Below are 17,177 nucleotides of genomic sequence, written 5' to 3'. Positions count from 1 at the left end.
GTGGATTTCTCTGGAGGGGTTTCATTAGATATTACAATCTAAGCTTCCTCCAATGCCGGGGTCAAAGATGGCTCCTATTTGCACCTTATTTCATGGCCCGGGAGATAATCGACCCACACTGAGTCCATCTGGTTCACATGAAGAATTGCCTTTGTAGCACACAATGCAGAAAAGGTCTCTTAACCCTGAAAAGGAGACAAATAAGAACCATGAGGATCGAATTAAAAATTGTTTTCCTAGGTTCTATCAAGTAGCTTGGAAATAAGTGTTACAACTGGATGAAAGGATGGATTTATTGCGCACTGCTTTAGAGGTTTTCGGATAGCAGAGAACACCATGTGACAATCTCATGAGTGCTATCAGTAAGTCGGTTGTCTTTGTACAGTCTCTCTGAGCATGATAACGCCAGCGTCACCGCCCCTTCTGTCCGCATGCTCTACTTTTTGTCCTTCACAGGCGGTAGGTAATCAGATACAGTGGCGCGATTGTGGAGCAAACAACCCGAAGCAATACAGCTGCACAGGAGTCCATTTTCAACCTTAAATGATGATGTCATCACACCCATGTGACAGAGTTGAGTTTCACAGTCGGATCAATTATTCACAGGGTTTAATTGGATCGGCTGAATCCAGATAGCACAAGGGATTCATTTCCAGTAACAGCAGCTGCAAATAAACCCTGAGCCAGCATATAAGGCATAAGGCCTCGGATCAATACCCGCAGTCTGCAGGCCCTGTAAAAACGATACCCGAATGACAGGTAAAGTTACTTAAGGGAATCGTCTGTATGCTAAAGTATGCATCTCGTTTTTAGATGCATCCCGGCTGCGGCACGCCGTAATGGAAGACGAGGGAGTGGGGTGGGGGAGGCGGGGTGATGATCTCAACGCGCGCGGTGAAGGCCAGTCTGTGGAGATGCCGGCCGCATCCATTAATCGCACAGCCGAGTACAGTGTCGTTCACAGCCTCTTAGTCATCACATAGTCCGCTGGCCTCGACTCCACTCCCGCCTTCAACTCATCAGGGGCCTCTCAGGCATAGGTGGCCTTTGTGCAAAGCTAACCGGAACAGTACTCCCCTTATTAGTACTGGTTCTCAGTCCAGACTATAACACAGAGAGCCTTCCATTCATGTGGTGGAGGCCTATATCTCTCCCTGGACATGTCGAAAGAGCAGCCCATTCATCTTTTAAGATGGGGAGTCTCACATGGCAAGGTCTCATTTCCACCCCAAAGTAAACGCAGTCATCTCTGATTTCACATGGAGCCCACTTATTTATCTTGTCCTTCTCCCGTAAATGGCCGCCATCATTTATCCCGCTCCTTGCTTGCACGGTCTTGGTTGCAGTCATTGAAATTGAAATCATTGAAAAATCATCAGTTAGGTAATCCTATGTACACTCCAGTGAACAGTCTTGTTAATTAGTGTAAGCACATTACTTGCTGAAAAGATTTATAGGATCCCAGGTGGCTGAATTGAAGGGGCCTTAGGGCATGAATACACCTCATTCATTCCCTCGGTGAACTCACAGAGTCCTGAGTGTCTTTTGGCAAGTTGTCAGACATGCTTGGGTGTAAAATAGCAACAAAAGTGACCCGAGCTGCGACCCTGCAGGCATGTTGTAGCTTTGGAAAACATGACTGTGCTTGATTCACACCACACAAATAGCCACACATTGAACTCGGAGAACCTTAAGCCTTTATTGGGCACTCATTGGAATACTTGCAAATGTCAAAATTGAATCCAACTAAACTTTTGTAATACGGTCCAATACTTAAGAAAACATGAGTAAACATTACAAACAAACAACATTGTTATCATTAGCTTCAGAATAATTGTATACCTGTAGCTAATACTGGAGGCTTTTCCTTGATCAATTATCACCTATCTGTGCTGGTAGGCTGGGAGAAATGATATGTTTCTATTAAATTATAGTAAGGCATGTGCCTTACATTTGGACTTAAATGAGCAAATATGGTTTCTTCATCTATAAAGAACTACGCTACTTTTGGGGGGAGCATGTGGTCTTTTTGTCTCTGTCTTTAACATGCGGTTCTTCAAATACTGGGAAAGCTTCAGTGATGCTGCATGCTTTTCATATCAGAGTTAAGATATATTAAAAATCAATGAGATTCATGATCGACCCGAGCAAGTGGGGGGTTCTGATCAATGTTTCCCAGAGTCTGAATCTATTAATCCAATGTGCCGAGGGGCCAACAAACAGCAGGTCCACATAGAGCACACTGACCTTGTGATGGGTGACCTTTTATGAGGTGCGCTTCAGATTGAAGAGACATGTTGTGGAGACACAGCTAATCGGCTTTGCTCACCACTCAGCTGCGGCTCAAATTAGACTATTGATCGGAAAATGCATTGATTCAGTGCTCTGGCAAAGGCTGGCCTGATTTGGCAGGTTGTTTGGGTAAGTGGCGGGTGGAGACAGGTCTGGATTTGGCATTATGAATGAATCCAGTCAGTGTATTTCCTTAAAACGACTGCCGGGTTAATTTCAGATCATTAAATGTCTTAACTTCCCAATGTCATTGTTTCCTGATAGTCGTGTTTATGCCGCTGTACCTGTCCATGGGTACACATTTTCTGCTTGGGGTGTGCAGCTTTAACAATACCGCTGATGCTGAGGATGGAGGCGTTGGACAGTTTGCATGTTCATAATGTGTATTATTGTGAAAATGCCATTATGTTAGCACAGGAAAGACATGCAGGTACAGGCGGCTTTATAATTAAAAGGCAGTGTGTAAATTGCTGAGTGTCAAAAGCAGTTGTACTCTCATGTTCTGAAATATGTGGTTACATTTTGCGCTTGGGGAATCAAGCCCAGTATGTGCCATAGTGTTTAGTAATTATTATGGGACATCATCTATGGAAGTACTCGTGTCATAACACTGCAGCGTGAACAGTTTTCATAGTACCCTGAGACCATCTTGTGGGTATTTCTTTATTTGCTTGTCTATTTTTTGCATTGCTGGAAGTTTAACAACTCTGAACCATCACATTTGGACATGAACATGTTTCCATTAGCCAATGCCTTAGAGCCTGTGAAAATTCTATGAGGACAGAGAGACCCTCATTTCAAAAGGGGAACTGAGGATCATAGAACCTCCCATTGGGACTCTGGGAATTACTGTCCTGCTTGGGAGAACAAGAATCGGGGAACAAAGGAAGCTGAGAGTGTATGACTGTCTGAACAAAGGTCTTTAAGATAAAATATCATTGGAACAGGACTCCCAACATGGACCATAGGATCATGGGAGCACAGGAGATGAGAAGCGTGGTAAAATGTCATTGAAGGCATTGGATCCTTAAAAGAACACACCACGGAAGCCTCTCTGGCAGCATAGGATTCTGGGAACATGGGAAACAAATTGTATATTTGAAAAAAAATGTACCACTAACAGAAAGTTATTGAACCTGACTGATGTTATGATGGATTTTGTTGAGTATTTTTGATACAAACATACCCTATCCTGACAAGACTTGAATTCATCATGAGTGTCACATCCAAAATCATCCGCAATAGCCTGACTAAGATGGATTGGTTCACGAAAAAAAAAAAAAAATGTTGATCTAGACTTGACTTTTGACGGTGACCTCAATGAAGCCACACCTTGTTCGCACATTCAACCTCCTATCACTGAATATATATATATATATATATATATATATATATATATATATATATATATATAAAACAAACGTGACCTGACAGGAAAAACGACTTGGCTAAGAGGGCACGAATAGTCAGAGCTGACATTAGGTTAAATACATTTGAGCTGCAGAAGTGAATTGGTGCAAAAGGGAGCTCAAATGGAACAGACAAGCCTCAGTTTCTCCGGGGGCGATTATGAAACTAGCCTTTACAGTAGACTGATTCCCCATTCTGATGTTTTCATGAAACGCTTCTATTTCTGGACTATCCTCCCTTCAACCCTGGCTAAGCAGGCACACAAACATCAGAATATACTCAGCGCACTGGGCGTCAATTTGAGGTTGATTGTGGACGGCAGCTCTAGTCATCTGAACATGTTAAGCCCACATTACAAATGTGTACAGCTGATATGCACACACAAGAACATACATGAATGTCACAAAGGGGATGAGAAAAATAGAATCACATTCATCACATGGATAGTTTTCTTTATCAATGAGACAGCAGGAAGTCGATTGTTTTGTGCAAAAGCAGATGGTCTCTACAGTCACTGTGCATGCACTTACACCTTGGCACACAGTGCAATCCTTTTCCTGGTGTTCACATGACAGACTGTAATCAGAGTTGAGTAACACTGACATTACATAAGTCCTCTTTTTTTTCTCTTGGGTTTGGTGTGGAAACTTGGCCGAACAAAAAGTCATACAATAGTCACAACAATGTGTCTAATTCTCATGTCCCCCTCACATGAAACACATGGCCCTGTGGTAACAAATACGTTATGTTCATTCTCAATTATATGGTCAGATCACCAGTCTGACCATGTATCTGTGTTAACTCACTCTAAAAACAGTTGGGTTATTTCAATAACCCAATTTTTGGATTGTTTGTGTTGGGTCAAAATTCAGGATTATTTTTTATGAATCAACCCAATTGTTGGTTCAAATTAACTATATATTGGGTTATATGCCAGTAATGTTTTATGTTGGGTCAAAAATCAACTTTACAGGCCCATACACAGGTGCCTGATGTACACTTTAATTAAGTATGACTGCCGGCCATGACAGCCACCGACATACTGTTCATGTCGACACGCACAGCATCGTGGTCAGGTCAACGACACTTTTGACATTTGGATTTCTTCATTTGTCACACTGTTTTGGGAAGTACTTCACACATTGTAATCTTTTGAAAACAAGTTGCTTGTAACTGACCGTGTGTGTTGGACAAGGAGAGTGCAGGAATGGTTAAAAAAAAAAAAAAGGCATTGTCTGCCGTAGCTTGTAGCATGTGACACTTCACAAGAACTGTGCGTTCTCCAAACAATGTTCCATATTAACTTTATGTATTTACTGTAATCCACAGGAACATTTTTATGATTACCAGAGTGGTTCTGGTTACCTTGCTTGGAGATTGAAAACTGTTGAGCGCAACTCCCCTCAAGAGGTCAATATATTTCAACACACTTTTCAAGATGGACCCACAACTTATCACAGCCCGTGTAAAAGTGTGAGACAGTTGTCTGGTGATGACCGCAAGGAAGCAAGGCTTGCTTTAAAGAACTGAAATAAATTGTATACCATTTTACAAATGTATCTATCTCATGCACTGATTTGCATTTCATCGGAGTGATTGTCACTGACACCACTTTGCAGACTGCCGTTGGTGTCTTATTCATTCAATTCATATCTAAAAAGCACCATGACACAAAATATATGAATTTGACACAATTTAGATTTGTTCTCACTTCCACCATGAATGTGCTGAACAAAATTCTGGACACATGCATTCTACTTGATGAACCCATGACTGAGGACCGCACAACAAACAATGACCTCACTGCCATGTTAATATACAGATAGGCTGAGATAATATTTGACTGCCTGCCTTGTGATCATGTCATATGTGTGAGGGCTGATTAGTGGGCGGTACTAAAATCCACATATGCCCTTACTTAATTGAGCCCTACTTTTGCCCATCAACTGTTATTGTTGCTGAAATCATGTCAACATCAAGAGTGATGTGCTTGAAGATAAACACAGTTTTTTAACTTTCATTAGTTATACATTTTTGGGGAGGGGGCAGAATCCATAGTATCATAAATAAAATGAATAAATAACTAAATAAAATAGTGGAATAACACAATTATTGGCATTGTTTTGACCTAATTTCTTGTGTTCATTTAATCCTTAATTTTGGGTCAAAATGGAATAACCCTATTTGTTGTGTTCATTTAACCCTAAAACTTAGGTCAAAAGTGAATAACCCAATTTTTTGATTCAAATTGATCCAAGTCTGGGTTGGTCCTTTTTTAACATAACAGTTGGGTCAAATTTAACCCAAAAATAGTCATTTTTGACCCAACTGTTTTTAGAGTGTATTTAGGGTAAGAATTCCCTGCCCACGACAGACAGTTATTATGTGTGGTGTCTTGTTTGTGCCCTGGAGCGCAAGCAAATAACAAGTAACAGTTGGTCCGCATGTGTTTCCCGGTTACTCATACCAACAAGTTTCTTTTTCTCATTTTTACACTTATATGCGGGTGTGGAGGGCCCGTGTATCTGAATATGAAACCTCAAAATGCTTTCGATCAGCTGCCTCTAAACACTCACAGCGGTCTGCACATTCAAACATGAAAGGATTATTAAAGCCACACTGAAAGAAAAAATAATGATACTCCTAAAATATAAGAAATTCAGAAATAAAGCCATAATATTGCAAAGTAAAGACAGCATAATCTAATGACTTTTTGTATTTTTTTCCAATGTGGCTCTAATATGTTTTTGATATAAAAATTGAAAATGATCTGTCACTTTCAAGCATTGACTGATTGTATCACAACCCTCTGAAAAGACAAGATGGCGTTGCTAGGAAGATGATGGGGGTGTGCATGAAAGATGGAAATAAAGTGAGAGGCAGAGGAGGAGGGGTCCTGGTGTAAAGCCCTGTTACGCAACCCTTTTTCTGGCGAGGTGAATGTTTGTAAAATGGAGGCGAAAACAGCTTTGCAATTAGTGCTTGATGTCCCGAGGGTCCTTGTCTCCCCCAATCACGTCGCTTTGTCCTGCTCTCTCCGGCGTGCTTGTTGCTAAGCAGACGATGTGACTCGGGAACACATGCCGCCATTCTTTTAGTGTCAGCGTGGAGCAGACTCACTGATAGCGCCGCTCTGCCTGCATGCACGCCGATGTTTCCTGGAACAAATTAAACCAAGCAGCTTTGTTGTTTTCTCCGCAATTTGGCCGTCTGTGCGTCAGCTGCTCTCATAAAAGCTGCGAGAAGCCCAAATTTGCCTGAGGTTTCCGTTTTTATCTTCTCCATTCATTTTGGGAAAAGACGCATGTTTACAGACACTTTGGGTGGGGTCGGCACTCACGGGGGCTTCCTATGCGGTGAGTGGAGTGTTTATGGGTCTGGTTCCTGGTTTCCTGACTCTCAGATTAAGACCACCCACCGAGGCCTCATCACTCCATGTAGAAATCAGCGGTTAATGATATCTGAGCAGGAAGGAACATGTCGGCAAAACAGAAAAATATAATACATGAAAGGTGTATTCTTTTGTGCTAGACCTTGTCAACGTATCATTACAGACACACTGCCAACCGTTTTTCATAAATACAACAGCAGCACGTGTCCCCTCAGGGTGAGCTTTTACTAACGTCAACTGCAGCTCATGCAAAGGCCTTTTATCTTCAGTGTTTTGCTAAATATAGTTCCTTTCTGAGGTCAATCCCATCTGAAACTAGGTGAGTGTGTAATCTGAGCCCCAAAATGCAGAGGCTGCGTTTCATTGTTAACGCATGGCCGTGGCTAATGGTAATCACGCCTGGTGCGAATGCGAGGCGTTAGTGTGCGCGTGTGATACATTATTTTAAAACGCTGGAGACAGAGAGGCCCAGAGATGGTGGGGTGGTATTGATCGTGACAGCCCAGAGGAGATACGCACACCTCTCCTAAGTGTCTGGGGCTTCTCGCAATGCCCCCACAAATCAACTTTATTGCTGCTGCTTTGGAGTCTCCAGTTAGCAGCCTATCAGGCAAAGCAGCTACGCAGAGATAGCCTGCAGCAGCCCAACCACAGGCTTTAACGCTACCAATCCATCATTCATCACCAGTCCCGAAGAAACAAAAACAAGCGGGCCTATGACAACCCAAGGAGGCAAGTAGCTCAGGTAGACTGTGTCAAACAGAGTGGAAAAACCCAGTTGGATTTTATTTTGTAATTGTCCAAGGGTCTGCGGTGTGCTGCCCAAAATTGAAAAATGCGAGGCGGAAAGAGAGAAGAAAAGTAATGAGAAAAACTTTCGGAAAGAGGTCGAATGAAATGTGCCCCCCTACTTTGTGGCTCCCCCCCTCCTCCGGCACATTCCTCTCCCCTCAGCAGATCTGGCACGGCCCACGGGAGGCGGCGGCAGCAGCACAGTAATCTTTTCAAAAGGGCGGATTTGAGCGGCCGCCAGGGCACCCGGCCAACTATTTCTCATTTGGAGCTGGCCTGGAGATGACCCTCCTGTTGGAGCACTCACTCTTATAGGAAAAACAAAAGCACCAGCGCCGAGTAAGGGAGCACCTTGGCAACACTGGAGAGCTGGGAACAGACGAGCAGAAGGAAAACAGGCAAACTGCAAGCCAGCTCTCAGGAACATCTGCACCGCCTTCCTGTGTAAAAAAGAAAAAAAAAAAAAAAAAAAAAATACTTAATACTGTCTGCATGTGCCCAAGGGATGCTAACAAAAACATGGGAGGGCTGTGTTTAATTCTTTTTTTTTTTTCCTGGAACTGTCTGGATGTCTTTTTTCCTTTGTCCATTTCCCTCTCTGTCAAACAATTTCCTGAACCCAACACCCCCACTGCCTCGTTGCACTCAATGCAAGCCCACCCTCAGCTTGGGAGGAACTAGTCTAGGTTGCTGTTATGCTTGCTCAATGATGGATGGACAGGAAAACTACAAATCTAAGTGCAGCATTCCTGGGTTTGTAGTGGGGGTGGGTGGAGGCACAAGGGGCAATTCCTAAAAGTTTTTGTAATCACTGTATGTTTGACAGCAACCGCGAGGTGCTCCATCTCAACATGCGGTTAACCCCAAGACAAGAAAGACGAGCAGCAAAGCTTCTTGCTAAAGTAACAGGAAAAAAGGGCAATAGATAAAAAAGAAAAGGGAGACGCAACTTAGCAGCTAAAAGTCTTTGTGAGTCAGACTTTAGACATCAAATTCCACATGGCGGGTCCAGATATCGTGACCGCATGCGATGTTTACTGCCACATTCGGCCCTGGCTTGGCCACAGGGCCAACAAAACACTCCTGTGGCCAGCTTTAGGGAGGGATCAGGGGACAACAACAAAGAAAACCCTTGTGTTTTCTCTCTAAACCTGCTTCCCACCCCTGCACATACACACAACTCCCCACCAAAAAAGAAGCGCGCAACTCACACATACACACACGCACGCACACCCATACACAAACGCTGCAGTAAAAACTCATCACGCATCTGCCAGATCCGCTGAGGCCTGCCTGCAATTATCCGCCCACCACGCTGGAATCCCAGGCAGGCTCTGTCCGACGGAGCGTTTGATGTTGCCACGCAACATTTGACGGAGAACAGGGTGGCTTTGAAAATCAGAGTGTAAACTTGCCCGCCAAGGATTGGCGCGAAGAAAGAAGGGATGGTGGTGGTTGAAGGGGGAAGAACGTGGGGGGGAAGCGGGTGCTGTTGCCATTGGGGAGACAAGGAAAATGCCACTAGATGGAAAGCAGCTGCCCATGGCTGAGAAACATGACTTTAAATGGGCCCAAATGTGGCAGAGGCCGAGCAAACCTCAGCCCAGTGGTCAGCATTTTCTCTTCTGGTGGCTTTGCTCGAGTACAACTGCAGTTGAAGTCATTTATGTATGTATGTATGTATGTATGTATGTACTGTGAAGCCCAAATATATTCATATGCTGGGCAATTTTTGGAGTTAAAGTGAATTTTCCTTTGCTCAGTTATATATAAATCACAGCTTGCTGTTTTTTTTTTCATTTCTGTTGCTTTTCACGTTGGGCATTTTGAGGGCTGTGAAAAATAACAAAATGACAATTTCCCCCAATTTACATCCTTTGCTTTAATTTCCTTGTCTTTTTGTTAAGCAAAGCAAGCTTTTAGACAGTAAACTTAGTGGTTCTTGAACGTTTTACTCCAAGTACCAGCTAAAAAAAAATGTAGCTCTAAAAGTAGCACTACGACGACCAACATTACAACGCAGTAGGGTAGTAGGCCCAAGTGTTAATAAAAAAATGAGACAGAGGTTTTATTCCTGAAATTTAATTTAAATTAAAATTTAATATCATTGTACACACCACAGCTGGGCATTTTACTACAAATTGGGCATTATTCGTTGTCCAAAGGTTATAAAAATAGTATATAATATAGGTCGGTCTGCCTCTGATATTAAACGGGCATCTGTCGCCGATTCCGACTAAACGTTCACAACAACGACTTAACTAATTTCGACAAGACTTCTTGTGGAAATCAAGAATATTAGTTCTTGGTGCGGATCAGGATAAATGTGCACGTTTTTTTTCACCCAGTCTTCTTAATAGCCCATGATTGAATTCCGTGCTCACTGAGTACTCTTGTTTCTTCTGCTATATTTAACAATGTGAAGTTACAGCAACGTCATTTGAAATGCCATTCACACTAATTATGGTTTCGGAACACAATGATGACTGTAAAGTGAAACCACTGCGGGTTGCTCCCCAGGCGAATGAGGTCATCTAGTTCCAGTTTGTTTGGAGTCTTTTCCTATTACAGTATCGACGCAATCATCAGGAAAGGTGACACCTCGGAGGCGCGACTGTCACGAGAAGCAGCGACACTTTGACATTCAATGACCCGGCCCACACAATACACAAGTATAGTAGAGGAACTGCATTCTTTCCCACGACAAGCAGTAGAGCAAAGTGAGGTAAGACGGATTAGTTGAAGTGCAGACGAATGCACATAAAACACTCTGCCTAGTTTCACCTTTACTTACTCCAGTTTAAATTTCTTCGAGGTATTTGAGTTGAAATTGATTAAAATGTTCCTAATATGTCCACAGGCAATTGCATCATATTGTGATGACGGCATGAATCTTCATTTTTAACTAAAACCACAAAGACACACCTTTTCCCCATAGCATGTTTACAGAGTAAACAGCGATGCTGGCAGATGATACGCCACGCCAATTGTGACCTGAGTTTCAGAAGCGCCATGCAAATGAACATCACATGCACTATTACTCAAACATTCAAACAAGCTCAGCAGGATTTTCGCACTTTATCACCGCACACACATGACGTGAGCGCAAACAGTGACAGGTATTCGAAAAATGGCTTTCTAGAGATGGAAAAAAAACAGGCTGCATGAAATCAGTCCCCATCTCAATGTAGTGCGGTCAGACCACGTGGTGTATAATTAACATGAACGACTTGCACAAAGCAGGAAGGAACAAACAGTAACTTGACGATACACACCCACTGTGGTCTCCAGCGATACATGACCATCCCCTGACTCTCTGTCTCGCTCCATTTAAGCTGCATATACTGTTGCAAACTCTCTTCCGGACAAAAATAGTCAAAAAAAAAAAAAAGAAAAAAAGGGCAGATTGTCCCCTCTAGTTGCTCAAACAGGTCACAGTGACCACAGTTCACAGTGGCCTGATCCACAGACAGTCAACATGTGACCTGCTTAATGTGGAGCTTAACCCACAGCAAAAGTCAGCTAGGAAACAAAGGGCCTCTTACAAGGAAGTGGAGTAGAGGTGTAGAACTTAGGCCTTGTCTTCACGTAGCCGGGGTTTTTTAACAACCGTATATCCTCCCCCTCCCCCGCCTAGGTTGGAATACACATAAAAAAAACGCATCCACACGAAACCGCAGAAGTGCGCTTTCAAACGCATGCCAAGCCTCTAGGTGGCAGTAGTTAGCCAAATACTGTCTATTCAGAAGGAACTTCCGTACTTTGACGTCACTTCTACGAAACCAAAAGCACCGCGGCAAACGCGTTCAAAAGGACCGACATGAGGTCAGAATTGCTTTTAAACCTCTCAAAGAGAAGCAGTGGTTGGTTGCGGACAAATAAGTAAGCAAAAAGTGCCTCGAGAATGGCTGTAACCAACGCAGCGCCGCGGGAATCCATGTTGACTCGCATGAAAACGCAAGTCGCGCAAGTGACGTCAGAGCATTTTTGTCGCATAGTGGCGACGTATGACTGTCCACGGCCAAACGCGGATCCGGAGATATCCGCAAATCTCCATTGTGGCCGGAGTTTTGCGTTTTCAGTGAAAAAACTCCGGGGACGTTTGGATGATAGGGCTAACCGCAGGCTAATATCCGCCGTTTGCAAAAACTCCGGCTACGTGTAGACAAGGCCTTAAACTCATAAGTGGTGGTTCACTGCCCCCCCCCAAAAAAACAACCTACAAGCAGAATATAAACTCAAAATATTCTGAATATGACTACAAAAAGATTCAAACTAAAGGTTAGTAAGAGGTTTATTTAATAAGTCACGTATGTGAGAGTTCTCGTCCTTTTTGAAAGAGTTGTCGTCCTCCGTCCGACCGTCCACAAAATGGGCGTCCATCGCTCATGACGTTATTATCAGAGCTGGATATTTGACTAAAAATTGAGCGTCGTTATTCATCGTCCATCTGCAGCGTGGGTACCCATCCGTCGTCCGTCATTCACCTTTTTTTCCAGGGGGGAAAAAAATAATACCCGGTCCGCCTCTATTTTTAAACGGGCGTCTGTTGGCGAGTCCGACTAAAGTTCTCGCAGCTCCCCCCCCCCCACCCCCGCTGGACGATGTTTGAAGAGAAATAGTGACTCACTGAGCTTTGGATGCCTCTTCACAGCCTATTCCCTCACTCAAATCTGTCCCCCAAGCAACAACAACTCACTATTTTTTTCCCCCACGGTTATCGAAGCCTCGCCGCAAAAAATAGACTAATGACGGACTGCAGACGGATGGAGGACTAAATAAAGGGGTTTCCGTCTATGCTTAATCCATCAATTTTCTTTTTTTTTTCCCGTCATTCGTGAACCGTCAGCAAAACGGGTGTCTGTCAGTGATGGATAAACGGACCGGTCGGTCAGATAGACCGAACGCCCAGCTCTGGTTATTATATCTGAACTTTGCTAAGCTTTGCTTCTTGCTTCTCCACCCTAACCCTTCGCTGACTTGGGCTTTCTCATTGTATGCCATTTTTCTCTTTTCTTCTTTTCTCTCTGTTGTTTTATTGTGCTTGTTTGAGACAAGTAAAAATCAGATCAAATACCAAATGTTGTGGCCCGTGTGCATACATTATGTATTATGCATCTCCAGACAAGTGCCCTCACTCGCCCTTTCAAAATGGCGCATGCACTTTATGAGAGGAGTGTGGGCGACTCTCCCCGCACCGAAAGCGAAATAACTAAATATAGAGGTAAGCAAATCATGTTTGAAAGGATTTACCCAAAGGACATCAGCTGACTGGCTAAAGCTGCTCTTGGCCCTTCCAGCGGTCACCATAGCAACAGACTTTCCAAATCTGGCCACTGCCAGCCTCGCTCCATCACAACAACGAATCCCATTGATGCGTCTCTGGAATGTGTCAGTCTGTTCCTAGGGGAGACCAGGGTCTATTTGCACAGCTGCTCAACAGGGGGTGAATGTACAGTTTGAGTGTTGCTTTCACTATGCTCTAGGGAATGTAAACTACACAAAAAATTCACAAATCTTGTACCCAAAAAAATTAAAGATCTGCAGAATGTAAACACTGTTCCTCCAAATGTGGAAATATGCTTAAGTTATTGGGCACATACAGTCATGAAGTGCCTGAATTGAAAACGACTCGAGAGAATAAGGTGTGTACTGTCATTATTGGCTTTTACAGAGGCTTAAAAACAATTTAGTGTGCCATCTGCATAGTCTTAAGCTTTTGCCTCATTAAGATATAATTGCTATTGTCAAACAAATGGAACATCGTCGTCAAAAATTAATTACATCTCTGTGTAAATCAGCCATCTAATATTAAGTCACTGAGTAAATAAAGACTCGAGGGGGTCTTGATGTCACACTAGCGAGGACAAGATGCTATGTACTCTACTACGAATCTCCCAAATTATACTGTAAGTCATAATTAAAGTTAAGTCAACCCAAACATATTTTTTTCAAGAATATGGTCAACGCAGTCCCACTAGTTGAAACAGGGCATTCTGATTGCGTTTATGGAATATAGCAAATTTTTAGCCATGTCTAGGGGCGGCCATTTTGTCACTTCTATTGACTTCTGTCGATCGCAACTGCTTAGGGCTCAGGTAACGACCAATTACAGCTCACCTGTTTTCTGAAGCTGAGCCATAATTGTTGGTCTACAAATGCAATATTAATCAAGATTGCCTTGTTTCAACTACTGGGACTGCGTAGACCATATTCTTGAAAAAAAATATGTTTGGGTTGACTTCCTCTTTAGCAAGCTTAATGAGATAAAAACAAAAGCTGTGGAGGTCACAGTCATTTTGTCTGAAGTCTGATGACATTTTGTGTGCTTAGAAAACATGAAAGATGATGTCAGGGGAAAGCACCGCCAACTGTATAAGCTGTTTGATTGCAGAATGAGGCCGAGGTAAATATATGTCACAGAGAAATAGGTTATTCATGCTGTGTGGATCTGGCGAATGATTCTTTATGCATGTGTATTTATAAATGAGACAGACCAAGGGGTCATAAATAAGTAATTCTGGAAAGCAAGTAATAATATTTAGCGGCTCTAATCAAGCAACTATTGATCTTGCTTCCTCATGTGGTTGTTTGAGAAATGAATGAACACGCAGAGAACACTACGGCCTTTGTGTGAGCCAAAAGAAAGCCCAACCCCCCATGCAACCTCCCTCCGTTCGACGTGGTGAGTAACTCAAGCGCAGAATCACGAGCTGACCTCTTTCCCCTTTTAAGCAGGTAAGACCAGCTGTCACCATGGTTACTAGCCACAACCATGCACCGTCTCAAGACAGGGTGGGGGTGGAGTGGGTGTTCCAATCACAAGGACGTCTCAATCACACCGGCTGCACAGAGGCAATCTCGTTTTCTCCCCACAAGATTTAACTGTCTCTCGGCTAAATGCTGCAGGGCTCAGAATGGCACAATAAACAGCCTGTAGAGACCAACAAAACATCAGACTGGTATAAAATGCGCATCATGACATGTTACATACATGCAATATTTCCCACATAATTTCCATCAAGACGCTTCACTATGCTATGATGGCAAGACTTTTTACATTATTTCGGAGTCTGTGAGGATATTTGCCCATTATTCAGATGAACATTATTAAAGCTGTCCTAATGTTGGAAACATAGAATTGCCCAAAATGTCTTTCAGGTGGACTTAACAGGGACATGTTATCACCAAACTTTGCTTGCATGTGAAGAGTAAAAAACAAAAATCAAATAATGACAATGAATTAATTTTAGTTCATTCTTAACCCAATAATGATGTGATGTGATGATGTGATATTGCTGAATTTGCGTATTTCAATACATAGGTGGGATGGGAATTGAGGCACCGAGGAGCCAGCCTCACCTCAGATTGCGTAATCCCTCACAAAAAGCAGAAGCACAACAGTTCAACAACAACATCTATTAGTCACATTAATGAACTACAAAAAATGAGACTACTGGCTCGCGCCTACAGTTTTCTGTCTCTTTTCACATCTAAAATATTAACTTGAAGAGAAACACCACCAATTACAACTACATTCAACGTGATATTCAGTTTTGTTTTTATGTGTGTACCCATCCGTTGAAATATATCTTTATGTGGAACCGATCCGTGGTGCAAAAAAAGTTTGGAGACCGCAGTACTGTGCTGAAAATATATCATTGACTTCAACTCGACTTCAATCACATTATAGTTGACCACAAAACATCTTTAGTTGTTCAACCTCTAGTTCTGACATTGTGTTACTATGACAAATGATTTAGTGTTAATATATTATGTTGGATTTTAGGAATAAGGTGCTTACATTTTCTCTCCATTAGTTAGGCTGCCTACCCATCCATTCACTAACGCTGTTAGATTGTTTCCATGGCAACTGAGAGAAGGGAGCCTGCTTTGAAATGTGATTCCTACATAGAAATACAATGAATCCTATTCATATGGAATATTCATCGCCAGCACAGTGTGTGACTAGAATTCATATCCACCTGTCTATGCGAGTTGGGAGAAGTTGCAATAAAAATACTCAAAACCGACAAAAGATGAGCTATAATAATTATAAAAAATAATCAAATGGAAGCCAGCTTTGTTATTTTTTACAAGCCTCACAATTAGCATGTGCTAATTGGCAACACATTGTACACACACAATCCCAATAACAACAATACTCTTTGAAATGCAAAGTCCTTTGTCCTGAGCATGAAAGACGTTTAGACAGCAAAATATAAATTCCACACAATGCGGCTCTCATCAGCATTATCATTATTCGTGAATAAGGAGACAGAACAGTCTGCTGTTGATGAGTGTGCACGATGAATCACTTCACAACCCAGCCCACTTGTCCTTACGCATAAATTGTTTTTTGTTTCTGCATGAAGGTGATTCTGCAGTAATTGTTTCTTATATTTTGACCAATGACGACCTTGTAGTGTTGCCATGGTGTGTTTAGCATGTTTCTACGGCTCATGGCACAGCATTAATTGGATTTTGTTGCTTCCTGAGAACCAAGGCTAGAAGGTAGCATTTTTTAGTAGCGTTGTCATTTTACCCATTTTATCCACCCAATTGTTCAAATGCACTTTGTGTTAGCAGTTTAAAAAAAAAAAAAAAGCAGAGGTGCTACGAATGGCAAAAATAAGATGATCACAAAGGTAAATACAACCAAACACACATTGTAATAATCCATGAATATGGTCCTCACATGTAAATGTGCAAATGCATGAGCATGAAATAACTGGCTGTGCGCGCGGAGTCCTGCGTCCATGTGAACTGATGGGTGAATCATTTTGGCGATAACACACAAGCTGTTCACTTTTTGCAAATGACGGTCAGTGTGGGGAGCCAAAATAGCACGTGGCGAGTAGCATGTAGTTACCATGGCTTACTGCCCCCTGGAGCTGGATGCTCTCATGCAGCCCTCCATATGAACAACAGCAGCAACATTTAAATGCCCTTGGGTGTATCACCGGGACTGCAAATGCGTCTCTATCTGAGGCTTGCACATTTCCTTGTCCATTCTGTGCTGGCGTTACACTACTTGCTCCAGAGAGGCTGCGAGCGAGCAAAACCGAGAACGACTGCTTCATTGCCGCTTTTAAACACAAGGATGCTGTGCAGCTTGAGTGGCAGAAACGCTCAGAGAAAATGAGGCGCTGCGTGATGACGGAGGAGGGGGATGAGTGGGATATGAAAGGAGGGACTGTTGAGGGTGCCAACAGCATATCAACAACCACCTGACTGCAGGAGGTGATAGCTGCAGGCGTTCACTTCCTCCCCACATGTTCTGTTTTCCAAA

General features: G+C 42.8%; 1 long non-coding RNA gene across 1 annotated transcript; it reads right to left on the bottom strand.

Moving 5' to 3' along the window:
- Positions 1 to 1,854: 1,854 nt before the first annotated feature.
- On the bottom strand, positions 1,855 to 11,347 carry LOC147139698 (uncharacterized). The gene is made up of 3 exons (XR_015088690.1): positions 11,161 to 11,347; positions 8,237 to 8,325; positions 1,855 to 3,362 (listed from the first exon to the last, which is right to left on the bottom strand). It is a non-coding gene; the product is annotated as an uncharacterized LOC147139698 (long non-coding RNA).
- Positions 11,348 to 17,177: the final 5,830 nt, after the last annotated feature.

The sequence above is a fragment of the Filicampus tigris genome, chromosome 11, assembly GCF_054856515.1.
Source record: "Filicampus tigris isolate MCC_2025a chromosome 11, RoL_Ftig_1.0, whole genome shotgun sequence".
In the NCBI taxonomy this organism is placed as follows: domain Eukaryota; kingdom Metazoa; phylum Chordata; class Actinopteri; order Syngnathiformes; family Syngnathidae; genus Filicampus; species Filicampus tigris.
Note: the sequence above shows the minus strand (reverse complement) of the source record. Positions and strands in the feature narration are given on the sequence as shown.